The sequence below is a fragment of the Triturus cristatus genome, chromosome 9 (genome assembly GCF_964204655.1).
Source record: "Triturus cristatus chromosome 9, aTriCri1.1, whole genome shotgun sequence".
Lineage (NCBI taxonomy): Eukaryota > Metazoa > Chordata > Amphibia > Caudata > Salamandridae > Triturus > Triturus cristatus.
The window spans coordinates 204,038,826-204,053,892 of NC_140592.1; positions in this window are offsets into that span (position 1 = coordinate 204,038,826).

Genomic DNA, 15,067 nt, shown 5'->3' on the forward strand with positions numbered 1-15,067 from the left:
ACCAACCTCGATCAGCACGCGAATCCTATCCACCCCATTTAAATGATGCGCATTTTGTATCCGACAGGTTTGTGACACCACCAGCTGCTACTTTAGCATGCGAAGGGTATGCACTACCAAGCACTACCAAGCCATGCATTACGTCATGTACGTATGGGGTCATGCCTGCTGGGTGTTGCGAATGCGACATGTGCACGCTGCCACACCCTGTGTTACATCATAAACGTACGGTGTTGCGCCACGTACGCCATTCCCTCATTTTTTTTTGTCTCAGAACTCTATCTAAATAACTTTAAAGTGTATATGAGAGCAAGCGATAATCTAACATATTTTAAACATTTATATATTTCTAACTGTAATTATATTTTCTCAAAATCACGTCGGCTGCGGTCTCCTTGCGCACTAGGTGCGCGATTGCCATGTGACCCTTACAAAAAGTACTTCATTAGTTCATAACATTTCCCATTGTAACAATTGGAAAACGTCAATCTCTGTCTTGCATTTGATGAGACACACCTCTTCTGCTTAGAAAGCTTTTTTCTAAACTTTTTGCAATGTACACATATCTTACACTACACACAAGATGCAACCATCATCTTCATCAATATTCATGGTCTGTAAAGTAGCGTTCCACCTGTGATAGCCATACACCTACAAGTTACATAACCGAAGTTTTCCCCACTACCAGAGGTAATATAGTTACATACACTGCCCACAGCACAATGTAATATTACACGGCCCAGGGGCACTATCATGCATAGATAATGAACACATGGACACAGATAGATAGTGGAAGTGGGTATGAGCACATGCGCTTGACACCTTTTTATTACCAGGATCACATATCCAGTAACGTCTGTGGTGGATGCTTGTGGAGTCAGTGTAAACCATTCCTCAAGGAATAGTTGCTGCTATCATCTACTACAACAGTAATCATTGGATCACACACAGACATTCAATAATAAAAGAATCAATGGTTTCTACTGCAGTAAGGTAGGGACAGTAGATGTGAAGTAATACAGAAAAATATTCTATCGTAAAAGAAACACAACTTATGGTATACTGAGACACAATTAATACATCACAAATAATGCACAAAAAGATTTTATCATAAAGGGTCCATCAGTTTTAGTGCACTCAGAAAGCCAAATCAAAATCATTCAGCATGTCAACAACCAGCAATGATGTGTGCTATAGACAGGCAGGCCGTACTTGGAGTAATATCTGTTGCCATCAACAGAACATCATCGGCAATAGCAACTCAATCTAAATTGTGAACACTGATGTCTACAGTGTAGGCCAGAGAGAGCGGTCAGCATGGGCCCACAGCTACGTAAGGTGGAATTCAGCTGCACAGTTTGTCGTACGCGAAGCAACAAAAGCGTGTCTGGAGCCTGTAATAATACGTATTCATGGTGCAGACAAAGCTCACTGGAGCAATGTCTTTTCCTATAGAACTGCGTCATCTACAAGACCAACTCGATCCGAATGGTAAACTCTGCTATCTGCAGTGTTAATTGTAAACAGTACTCACACAGATATTCATGAATACTTTCTCTCACTTCCTCTTAACAAAATACAACAACATCAATTGCAGAAAAATCTGAAATAAATAAAACAAAACAATTCAAATACCATTTCTGATTTCTACAGTGTAGACTATTCAGTGTTCCTTTGCACTTGCAAATTAAGTTTGGTCATTGTACTAAACCTATAAGTCATTTCAAAAAATGTCTTCAAAGAAGTATACTAAAAACATAATATGTATATTCCAATAGACGTTGTAGTTACTTGACTACTGGATTCTATAATTAAACAATCAGCACTCGATCTGAATTGTAAACACTTCTGTCTGCCTTGTAGGCCAGACTCACTATTCATTAACACCTGACAGCCATGTACCGTTCAATTCGAAAGCATGGACATGCTTGCAGCAGATCAGAAGGGGTACACAGAAATAACTTCAACTTCTGACATCCTCAATCATACAATCAGGACCGCATTTCACTGTTCGGACCTGCTGTACCACAGTGTACTCCACCGACTAGTGTCAACCAAGCACAATAATAATGTGCAACAGTTAGCTACAGAAACACCGAGTCTGATGCACCTCAACGGAGGGAGTTCTAGGAACACCAAGCAACAAGTAATATCGGACATCTCCCACTGTGGGATCAAGACACCGTTCCAATGTTGGGAACTACAGTTGCTTGCACCTGGCCGAAGGGAGTACCTTCATCTCCACTCTCAGATGAAGTTCTAACATCCTCCACTGTCAGATCAAGGCACCGTTCCACTGTTGGGACCTAGAGTTTGATGCACCTCATTGGAGGGGGTACCACAAATTATCACAAACTGTAACTTCTGACATCCTCAATCATAGAATCAAGACCCCGTTCCACTGTTCGGACCTGCTGTACCGTGGTGTACTCCACCAACTACAGTGAAACCAAGGTCATTAATAATGTGCAGCAGTTAACTACGGAAGCACAAAGTCTGATGCACCTCAACAGATGGACCTCTGAAAATTCACCTGCACGTTATATTGGACATCATCCATTGTGGGATCAAGACACCGTTCCACTTTTGGGGCCTAGAGTTGGTAGCACCTGGTCAAAAGGAGTACCTTCATCTCCAATCTCAGATGCAGTTCTAACATCATCCATTGTGGGATCAAAGCGGCGATAATTTTAACGCAGTTTCTTGATAATATGCCCCCATGTTCTTGTACCTACGTTCCGTAACATACACTTGAGTTCATCATGACGACAATACCATTACTCATTTGTTCCACATTGACATTCCATCAAATTGATTAAGTGTCCTTCTAAATTTTCATCTCTTTCTTAAAGTTTCTCCACAAATTCTTTTGCAGAAAGAACTTATTGATGAACTTTAGTTTTAAGTATGTGGTTCACTGTATACGACAAAGAAGACAGATCACTTTCAAACAAAAAGGTGAAATATGTATAAAATGCACTGTCGAAATTTAGGATCTTCAGAATATAATCTGAAATTTCAAGTGGTCAAATAGGGAAAGTGGACAAGTCAAGGACAGAAGATATTTATGAACATTACACAATATGTCCTTTGCATTCAAAAGAAGTAATAGGAAACAGCATTGAGTTATTTGAAATGAGAAAAGCACAGGGAACTCCAATAGGTGTATGGGAGAAAACATTGGAAGGTCATTATTTTCCACAGCTGTTTCCTACAGGAGAAGGTGGACAGTATAATGATCCACCTGTACTGATTGCAGCTTCAGAATATCGATCAACAAGATTCATCTTCTAAACTTATTACTTGTTCACCCAAATTTACAGTTTTGTACTAAATATTGTTCTTTATAAGGTAGCCTTTTCAACTTTATTAACACCCACAAAATCTTTCCATATTTTCTGATTTTTTGTTACTACAACATTTACTAGAATGACTACTGCCTAATTTTCCTCTTTTACTCCAGAAATAGTTTCAATATTTTTCTTAAAATCCAAAGGTAAGTACACCACTCTTCCTTCAAACCTCTTTGCAAGTCTGTTGGTGACAGTTTACATGTTTTAGGCTCCATCCGAATTATAGTTTGAAAAGATAAACACATTGAATTAGAACAGACTCATATGTATTCAATTCTGCCAGTTCCTCCAGAATAGCTACTAATTCTAAATTATTATGTACTGCTCTAAAAGGCGTTTGGTTCTCTTCTAATTTGTTATAACAATATTTACATATACGTTGATCACTACCTAACTCAAATTGACCTTCCACCAACAAGTACATTGCAAATTCTACCCACTTACCATTGTTCTCCTTTTTACTTTTCAAATACAAATCAACATTCCTCCTTTGACTTTTATAATCAGTACGTCGACAACAAACACAAACGATAGTCTCGTATTTCACACCAAACTACATTAAACTTTCCAATGTCTTCTTCAAACTGATCAGTGCTAATCACTTTCCAATCTCCTCCAACATCTGTAATTGTCAAACTTTCACGTTCTATGAACTGCTCCTCTGAACCAAAATATCGCATTTCAATATCATCACACTGTGAAAGAAGCATATAAAAGACTTTTACTCAGTTCACTTAAAAATAATACAGAACTTTTTACATAGTACACTTTCCTCACAAACTTCCGCATTTCTGAATAAAATACTGCTAACATCCTCAACTGATGAAAACACTTTTACAAACTTTTCTTCAAAGACAAGCCAGAGAATGCCCATACTTCTCTGTATATTTTCTTACGTGACATAGATCTAGTCCTTGTAACAATTTAACGTTCTGTTTAATACTTTCTCTTCAAAATCACAATGAATAACTTCTGTTTTAAATTGAAAGCACTATCCACTATAGTTTCAATACATTGTTTCCCTTTCAATTCAAAAACATTCCTTTTAGATTTGAAGCATTCTTTCATTGAATTCTGAATCACTCTAGATTGAAAAAGTCTCTGACGATTTTCATGAATCTCCTTTTGTCTCTGAGTAACAGATACTATTTCTTTATCATATTTCCTTTTCCTGGTATTTGAAATTGAACTCTGCTTCACCTTACTTGAAAAATTCCTATTTGTCCTCTTGTGTGATCCTTTTTTCATCTTGTACTTATAGTAGAACAAAGTTTTTCTGTACTACAAAAATTTTTCCAAATACAAAAACTTTTGCACAAATATATTTTTCTTCTCTTTTCTTTTTTTTTACTTCTTCTTGGCATTTCCAAATTTTAATCCAAACAAAATAATTTTCTGAAAAAAAAATAGATTTGATTATTTTTCACATTTGTTCCCTATGTTAAAATTACAACATACAATTACAATACTTCCACTAACGGCTTCCACACGCAGTGCTGCAACGTGATTGAACTCGACAGAGCAACACTAAGATGACAAGTAGTGCCATAGAACATACAGCAATTATTTATTTAAATATTTACAAACACCTTTAGAATTTATATGTAACTGCACTACCTCGTACTTTTCACCTCTCTGCCGCACCCCACCACCCCACACCACTCTCTGTGCAATCCCCCACAGACAACTTTATAGATAGAATTTCTAATCTTTTTTATTCTATGTCCTTAAAATGATATTATCAACCAAAAAGCACACACAAAAATTACCATTATTAGCCTACAATTTTATCTACAACTTTCCAAACCTAACACTGCCCCCCCCCGGTTTTAAATGCGGGGGGAAGGGGTGTCTGTGGCTGTCCAGCCGGAGAACCATGGGGAAATATCGACAAGACGCAAGGTCTACAGATGGTAAGAGCTGAGGATAATCCTGTGGTCAATATCTCATCCTATACCCTAAAGGAGGAGGAACAAAGAATCCTTTCAAAAGGGCTATCTTTTGTACCAACGTCTTTTCCGAACAATTTTGATACGCGGATAGAACTGCAGAGTTTTTTTCGCAAGATTCGCCTTAGATATTTTTTCAAACACTCCATAATGGATACATCATGTTCGGTGACTGGATTGAGGGTTCCATCCACTTTCGTTCCACCTACCAATACTATGACGAACAGAATTCTAGCCTACGAAAGTATGTTGTCAACACACAAATACACCACTCCCAATACAAGTAAATCAGAGAAGATGGCATTGACAAACCTAAAAAATAACAAGGATATAGTCATCAAAGCTGCTGACAAGGGTGGGGCAATCGTAATTCAGGACACTACAACGTATAAAGCTGAAATTATGAGACAACTACAGAACGGGGTGAGCTACTCCAAACTAAGGCTGGACCCTACAAGGGAACTAGCGGATGAAATTCTCAAAATTACCTCTGAAGCATTCGAACAAGGCGTCGTGAGCAAGTTGGAATTTGATTACCTAAACCAGAAACACCCTCGTTTACCGACAATATACACTTTACCTAAGATTCATAAAGACATGTGCAATCCACCGGGTCGCCCTATTGTTTCTGGGTGTGGCTCAGTGCTTGAGCCTCTATACAAATATGTGGACTTCTGTCTCAAACCCTTGGCAGAGAGTACTGAATCATATCTAAGGGACACCATGCAAACGATCACATTGATTGATCAACTACCCTTCAACCCCGGTGATCAATTATTGGTAACATGTGACATTGTATCTTTGTATACAAGTATTCCTCAATAGTCTGCTTTGACAATAATGAGAGATGTTTTGAATGAACGACCAGCACCAATGAGAGTACCCACCGACTTCATCATTGCCCTATTGACGATTGCTATGATGAGAAACTTTTTCTTCTTTTAAGGAGAATATTACGTACAAACCAAAGGCGTCGCCATGGGAGCTGCCTTTGCACCAGATTTGGCGATCATCCTTATGGACCACTTTGAAAGATCTTTTGTTTTTAATAATAACCCTTTCTCCCACCGGGTGAATCTGTGGAAACGGTATATTGACGATATACTTATCATTTGGAGTGGAGATTCAACCGACCTGGCCAGCTTTCATGGATGGCTCAATCAATGTAATGATAACATCCAATTTACGGTGCAATCAAACAGTAAGGAAATAGCCTTCCTTGACATAAAGATCTACTGTGAAGATGACAAATTACATACTACACTATACCGCAAACCGGCAGAGCGCAACTCTCTGCTTAGATACAACAGCCATCATCCCTGAGGATTGAGAGATAATCTCCCAGTTGGCCAATTTCTGAGGATTCAAAGAAATTGCACCAAGAAGGAGGATTACATGATTGAATCTGATGATCTAAGTAATCGTCTACTATCCAGGGGTTACCCAAGAAGACTGATAAAGAGGGCAAGGAAGAGAGCTTGGTTTAATCCCCGTGAGGCATTGTTGACACCCAGAGACAAGACGGACAAACCTCTGCAGAGAATGATCTGCGTCACCACTTTCTCTACAAAAAGCAATGCCATCAAGAAAGTAATCAACAAGCACTGGAACTTGGTAGCTGATGATATTGACCAACTGAATCCACCGATGCATTCCTTTAAGAAGGCTATGAGTATTAAAGATTATGTTGTCCAGTCCTTTTTAGAGACCATCAAGAAACCCACGATCCATTCCCTTTGGAATCTTGAACCAGTGATGGGCCATTTCAAGTGTGGTTATTGTAAGGCATGTGAAACCTGTATGGTTACGAAAACCTTTGTTTACAAGGAACATACAATTGTGCTGAAGGAATTCACCAACTGCAACTCGACAAATGTTATTTACGGTATCGTTTGCCCCTGTGGGCTACTTTACATAGGCCAAACACAACAGAAGATAAAAGCCAGGATTCTACAACACCACAGCAGGATCCGTTGCACTGTAGTAGGTGCACCACTGGTCGAACATTGCAAGCATAAGCTACATAATCCGGATGACCTACGTTGGATGGTACTTGAAAAAGTCATTCTGGGACCAAGAGGCGGAAACTTACCAGCAATCTTGAATCTGAGGGAATCCAAATGGATGATCCGTCTGGACACAATAGCCAATGGGCTAAATGAACTTGACTGCAGTAATGCACAATTAGCATGTCTACACACGTGAATCCTCTTTTGGATTTTACCCATATTCTACTCTTTCAGGAGGTTGGGAGTAGTCTGCATAAAGACCTTTGGGGTACCTACAACTTTACTAAAGAGCTAGTACAGGAATGTCCCCCAGGGCTCTGTGATCCCGTATGAACCATTTCACTCACGAGTAGATCCTTCTCCCTCTTGTCATCTGTTATTAACACATAATCTTGTTAACCGATGTATTCATCAATGTGAATTCAACAACAACTATGAACATCCTTAGATACAATGTTAATTCAATAAGCATGTATATGATAATGGGGATATACGTGTCTTTATACTAAACGCATGTACCAGTGTAATATCGACAGCAATTATGATCATGTATAGACACAATATGGACCAACCAAATTGTATGTGAAAGGTTGGGTTAGCTTTATTTTTAAACAACTTTGGTTTCCCTCTTGGTTTGCAATCTGTGAGTGCATCAGGGTCGGTACGATCACAACCTTCCTGGTTTACACTATTCAATAGGGATAATCATGCTTATAATATACAATGTCCGTTAGTTCATTGATGTTATTTGTTCAAAATGAATGTTATGAGCTTTGAGGATATGTAAATATTGACCCTTCGTTTGGTATTTCAATTTTGTGTATCATGGACTATACCTACAATTACGTGCTACCCTTCCTACGACATGACACAAAAGACACCTTTATTTACACTGTCGACGGCCCCGGGGTTTGGAAATAGTCTGTTTTCCCTTCCTTTCACTAAATAACCCCCACCGGCATTTAGCGGCTGCACGGTTAACGGAGACCACGTGTTTTTCCGTGGCCACCTCTAAAAGACCGCCAAGCCTCTCCATTCTGTTTCACCCGTGAGCATGACAACACGCTTTGAGGGTGAGTCCGCTTTGCCAACTAGACCCTGTTTACCAAGTTTTAATCTGTCTCGAGTATATCAGGCGTCTCTGCAGTATTTGACTAGCTTTGAGCAGAACCCATTCGTTATTTGTCTGTTTGATCTCTCCACAAGTTAATCGGAATTAAGTTATCTTACTCTTTAATAGTTTACCGTTTCCTCCGGCGATGACACGGTTTCAGCAATTATTATGATCTTATTAAGCAGCGTGTTTCCCCCCCCCCCCCCGCTCCCTCCCTATTTGTGGGTTCTCTAAGCGGCGTGTAGATCTGATAGACATCCCCGCGAGTGCTGAGTTTTTTCAAGAATTATATTTTTTTCTTTCGCCTTTTAACAGTATATTAGTTTAATTTGAAACTGTTAGCTTATAGATTTTTTACAGTCCTGCTAATTCCCTACTACACCACATGTAACAGCATTTGTGGAGAATCAGACTTTTTCTACATGATAGATTTGACGGCTGGGTCCTCAGCATCGCTTTTATTTCTCCTCTACCTTGACTTTTAGATTAATTCACCCATGGCGATTGAGTAGATGTGATACCCCTCGTTTTGCCGCAGCCTACTTTGATTCTTCCCTGGCTGCACACAGAATATAATCCAAGTGATAAGGAATTGATTTCACCCTGGCCAAGTAAGTTTGACGCCGACGTTTGTTGTGTATTGGGACCTCAAATCTTTGAGAGGCCTCTACTAATCAGCCCCTCAAAATTCTTTTAGGTGGCCATCACTCTCACCCCTAACACCTTTGGGCGACTTGTGACCCCTTTTCTTTGACGATAATCGACGTCTGAGAACCTTGCCACCCAGGCAGCAACGGAAACTTTTTGAAACTTCAATTTTTTGTGTTTCTTAAGACGTCAGTACAATAAGTTTAGCACTGACACGCTTTATTCTTGTTAATATTTACTATAGGTGCCCCTGCACTACTTCACTTCCCACCCATGTCCTGAAGAAGACCCCATTTTGTCAGGTCCAGACGAATACCTACACTAACCAGGGGGTCGAAACGTCGACATAATCTACCCACCAGTTACATCAATAGTGCATGTTGCGCTGTGATTTTCAGTCTACATGGCAGCTCATAAACATAATGTTCTATATGTTGTTGATGATTTCCATATATAATATGTGGCATTAGAAGTAACATGCTGGTCAATTTGATTGCCAATTGAACTATACTCTGTCCCTTTCACATTTTTTCTTGATACCACACTATTTCACAGCATCTTCCCTTCCCATTCTTTCTCTGCTTGGGCACATTTGATCTCTTTTGTAGAGTATTGTCTGCTGAAATGTTTAAATTGCATACATGAAACTGTATGTTCAGTGTGATTAAAGAACACTGTAACTTTCGTTTTTTGGTTTAATTCTTGTTTATTTAAATGTCCTTTTCGTATTGTTCATGAATATGCTGGGACAATTTCTTACTATACCTGTCTGAGCAACAGCACTTTATTTTAGGTGGCCTCGAAACAGGTCTTTATGGGGGTCTACTTTCGGGCCTCGCAAACCTCATCCCTTTTTTTTTCTTTATTGCACTGCAGTGAGACTATGAGAGTATGCACATTACTCACTACTTAGAAGTGCAGACATGTCAAGTGACTCGCATTGTAGGAGAAGGGAAATGCTTTAAAAAGACACTTTTTCTCTCAGAATTTCCCTTCTCTTTATGCAACGCAGGAGCAACATCATCGTGGGGTAATTATCAAACACACCACCATCGCCCATTGCCCCGGATTCCCTCAAACAGCTTCCAGAGCGCGCACACACAGCCGCACCCGAGTAATTCACAGGTTTTCAAATGATCATAATTTGGTAAAGAAGGCTCTGTTATTTTTCACCCCTTTTTACTGCCCCTACATCCCCACTCTGCCTATTGCTGGAAAAATTACCCATATACGACGTTAATTTTAACAGGTGTCTGCCGGAACACTTATCAGCAAAAAGTATGCAAATTGGAGGGTAAAACATAAACCATCCCATAGCACGGTTTATAAAGGGGCCCAGTCGAACTACACCACCTTTACTAGCTAGACATCTATATGTTACAAAAGTCATTTATACACTCTGTAGAGCGTATAGCAGGGCATGGGGAGAGTAAACAAAGTTCTAATTCTCAAACTTTACTGTATCTATATTAAAGATATTAAATGGAATGAATAAATTGACGAGTGTCTCAAAAGGGATAGTGAAGCTCATCATCAGTAAAACACGAACCACTTCAACACCTACATATATCTGCCACAGCGACACAGCCTGACAAATAGTATCACTTATAATCTCACGTAGTTCTCTAATGTCAACAAAGTCATACAGAAAATATACCGCACATTTACATTTTTTTTTATCTCTCACACATTTATAAAACATCTCTTCTAAAGAAGCACTCCCCAACTACTTCTATTCCAGAAGAACAGACAATAATTAATACATTTACTACCATATATTTTAGTATATCTACCTTTTTATTATTTAGAAGTCAGAAACTACAAAAACTATTCACTATACCCAAATGCAAACGAGAAACCATGGGCCATTTTATCAAGGACGGTGTTAAAATTATCGCAGCTTTAGCGGCAGAAAACTGCCGCTAAAGCGTCGATAATGGGCTTGATAATATGCCGTTGTGAATTCCAATAGAAGCCCATGTTCCGGTGTGAACATTGGCTTCTATGGGAGTTCACAAGGGCATAATATCAAGCCCATTATCGCCGCTTTAGCGGCAGTTTCCTGCCGCTAAAGCGGCGATAATTTTAATGCCGTCCTTGATAATATGGCCCCATATTCTTATTATATCTCAAATTAGGATCACATGATTCAAACTATGCGTACATATAAAAGGAACGTATCACTTTTCCTATCTCCATCTCCTCTCCATGTAATCTCAAAACACTGTACATGGCCCCACTGTACAACAACCTACCCTGACTTACATTCAAACCTACCTCTCAGTGTCAAAAATTAGACCACAACCTGCCCAGATAACATTTATGCATTTCGTTTTATCGCTTTTAACTTAATAACACATATGTCAACTACCACCACCTCCCCACCCCACTATTTCCACAAAAAGTATCAGTTGCAAATGTGCGACATTTTCTTTATCTCCCCAAATACATTAAAAACTCAAATTAACGCTGTACCTCATTTTCAAAACAATACAGTCCTATAAATATGACAAACTACACTTCTTCTCTGTGAAAAATTCCTAAACATATATAAAATACTTATATAACAACAGCTCAAATGTTATGCATATTTCATAACCAATATCAAACACCACACTTTACTAACACTATATTACTTTGAAATAAAAAATACTTTCAAAATTAAAAACATCACCTCAAATACTTAATCAATACTATAAAACACATAACACACCTTATTCATTTCTCACTCACCTTTGTAGTTGTTATCCACATTTCAAATGACACACGCATACCAGGAATGGCACAATTTCTCTGTCACTCCACACATAAATACATGTAAAGAACAAATCAGAATACTTAATTCCTTCAACGGCATTCCTAAACTTACCTCCAACGGTTAATTTTGAATTTTCCTTCCGAAAAACTACTTATTATTCTGCACCACATACAGGTCACAAGTTCAACCTATTTTACCACCACACTTTCTGGAACCTTCTACGACACCTGCAGGTTAAAAGTTCATCATTTTTTTTTTACCTAACGTTATACTTTTGCAACATTTTATCTAACATTCAACGGCACGTGCACGTTAAAACTTCACAATATGGGTCAGTAGTTAATCAGCTTTATTCCCAACTCCACCAGCGCCATCAGACCTGTAGAAGTCAGTGCTTTCCACTTTCCAAATACCAAATTCATTTCATACACACAAATTTACCTTCGCACTCCCTATATAAAACCCCCTAAGCACCATACACAAGTTGCAATGTTCGAAACAAAAGTTCCTCCAAGTAGCTATAACTACATGCTGACACTACTTACACAGATGTGGCGCAGCGGCCAGAGCACATGACTTCACAGCATATGACACACAGTTTGGGCTCACGCTTTCATCCCGAGTCCGGAAGCAGCTCAGCTTAGCAGCATGAGACTCAACACACTACCTCACATATTTTCCGTACCCCAGAACTTTCAGACCAGTACGGGTCAGTAGTTCATCCTAGTAGTTTTAAACACATGCTGATACCACTTCCACAGCTCTACTGCAGCGGCCACGGCACATGACTTCACAGCATAAGACACACACCACCTCACCTTAGCAGCATCACACTCTGGGCAATACCTCACTTAATTTTCATAGCCTAGTACTTTCACACTGGTAGATATGATTAGTTCACTTCACACCCGCTCTATAGCACACCCTAAACACCCCACAGAGGTAACAGTGCTCCTACCCTCCTATTTCCCACTTTTTTCGCCCTTTTTTCCCCTTACTCTCTTCAAAGGAATCACAAAATGGCGGCCAACACTTCCTCCTTCCATGAGACTCTAGACAATACCTCACATATTTTCTGTACCCAGGACTTTCACACCACTATGGGTCAGTAGTTCATCCTAGTAGGTATAAAAACATGCTGACACTACTTCCACAATTGTACTGCAGCAGCCAGGGCACATGACTTCACAGCATAAGACACACATTGTGGGCTCACGCTTTAATCCTCGAGTCGTGCACAAGCTCACCTTAGAAACATCACACACTAGCCAATACCTCAATTAAGTTTCGTAGCCTAGAACTTTCACAACGGTAGGTATGATTAGTTCACTTTGCACCCCCTCTGTAGCACACCCTAAACACCCCACAAAGGTTACAGTGCTCCTACCCTCCTCTTTCCCACATTTTTCACCCTTTTTTCCCCTTACTCGCTTCAACGGAATCACAAAATGGCGGCCAACACTTCCTAGTTGCAAACACTTGCAGCGCTCGCAGCCAATCAGCAGCAAGTTTGTGCTCGTAACGCCTCAGCCAATCAGATGGCAGAATTCCCAAATCTCAATATCTGTAAATTTCGATATTTCTCAAAAACTCAGACCCTTCCCCCTGCCAAATTTGGGGTAATTCCGTTCACCCGTTCGACCTGTAGCCTTGTCTAAAGTTTCCTATGAAAATTGACATTGAAAAAACACGTTTTGGGACTCCCCTTTTTGTCTCGGCCCCCCCTTGATGAATCACCCCCAAACTTTCGACATAGGAGCTGATCTCAACAAAGAGTTTTGAAAATTTCACGAAGATTCATCAATTGGTGTCAAAGTTATTGCGAATAGAATGTTGCCATTTTCCTATAGTAACTACGTCCTAACTATAACTACCTACTGGTGGCTGACAGTAGGTTATATATATATATATATATATATATATATATATATATATATATATATATATATATAGATATATATATATATATATATATAGATATATATATATATATATATATATTTCAGTAAAAAAAAATATATATATATATATATTTATTTATTTTTCTGAAAAAACCATAGGTTTCAGGCACGTTATAGTTAGGAATTAGCATTTAAAAAACCTTAGAAATTCACTGAAAAAACCATAGGTTTCAGGGGCGTTATAGTTAGCTGGACATTTCGCTTGTACAAAACCATTGAAATTCCCCCGTTATAGCTAACTATAACTCACACGCTCGCAATCCACTGCTGATGACGTCACATATTACATCATTCATGACATGGTCAGTGACTTCACTCATGACATCACTCATGACATCTCTAATGACATCACTGATGACATCACTGATGACATCATCCAGTGGATGTGTTTTTTTCTGAAAATTAAATACGTTTTATATATGTATATCTGAAGGTCGATGGAAGAATAAATGAGTATATGAGTATATAAGTGTCTAAATTGATTAAGTGTATCTTAGTGAATACATGGGTTAGTGAGTAATGTTCATATATATAAATATCTGTATCAGTCTCTCACTTTGTGTATAAGTGGCTGCATGGGTTGGTGAGTAGCTACATGTCTGTCTATATGGGTTATTATTTGTTTTTTCGAGTATCAGTATGAGTGTCTGAGTGTCTGTATGGTTCAGTGGAGGGTATTACTTAGTGCATACATGCATGAATGAGTGAGTCACTATTTGTATGTGTTGAAGACTGTATGTGTGCAGGACTGTATGGGTGGATGAGTGTGTGTATGGGTGTGTTAGTGAGTGAATGACTGTTTCAATAGTGTCTATATCAGTAACTGCATATATTTTAAACTATTTATTTGAGTATATAAGTGAGTATATGTGAGAGTTAGAGATTGAAGAGGTCCTGTATGAATAAGTATGTGTTTCTATAAGTGATTGTTTAAAATAGTAAGTATGTGTAAGTTTCTATAGAAGTAAGTGTGGTGGTGTGTGTGTAACTGTATATGCAAGTAAATGGTTGTTTGAGTCTTTATTAGCATGAGTGACTAGGTGTGTGAGTAGCTCTATGGATGAGTGGCAGTGTGTAGGTGTATGAGTACATATGATGAGGGAGTACATATATGAGTGACTATATAGGACTGTTGGTGAATGAGTGCTTGTGTATGTACAGCTTAAATTTACTGAATTGATTGTTGTAACTGGTTTTGGCATGTCCATTGTTTTGAAGATTTTAGTTTCTATTTTTGTATGTCTGTATCAAAGGTATATTAGGGTAAGAGCAGGT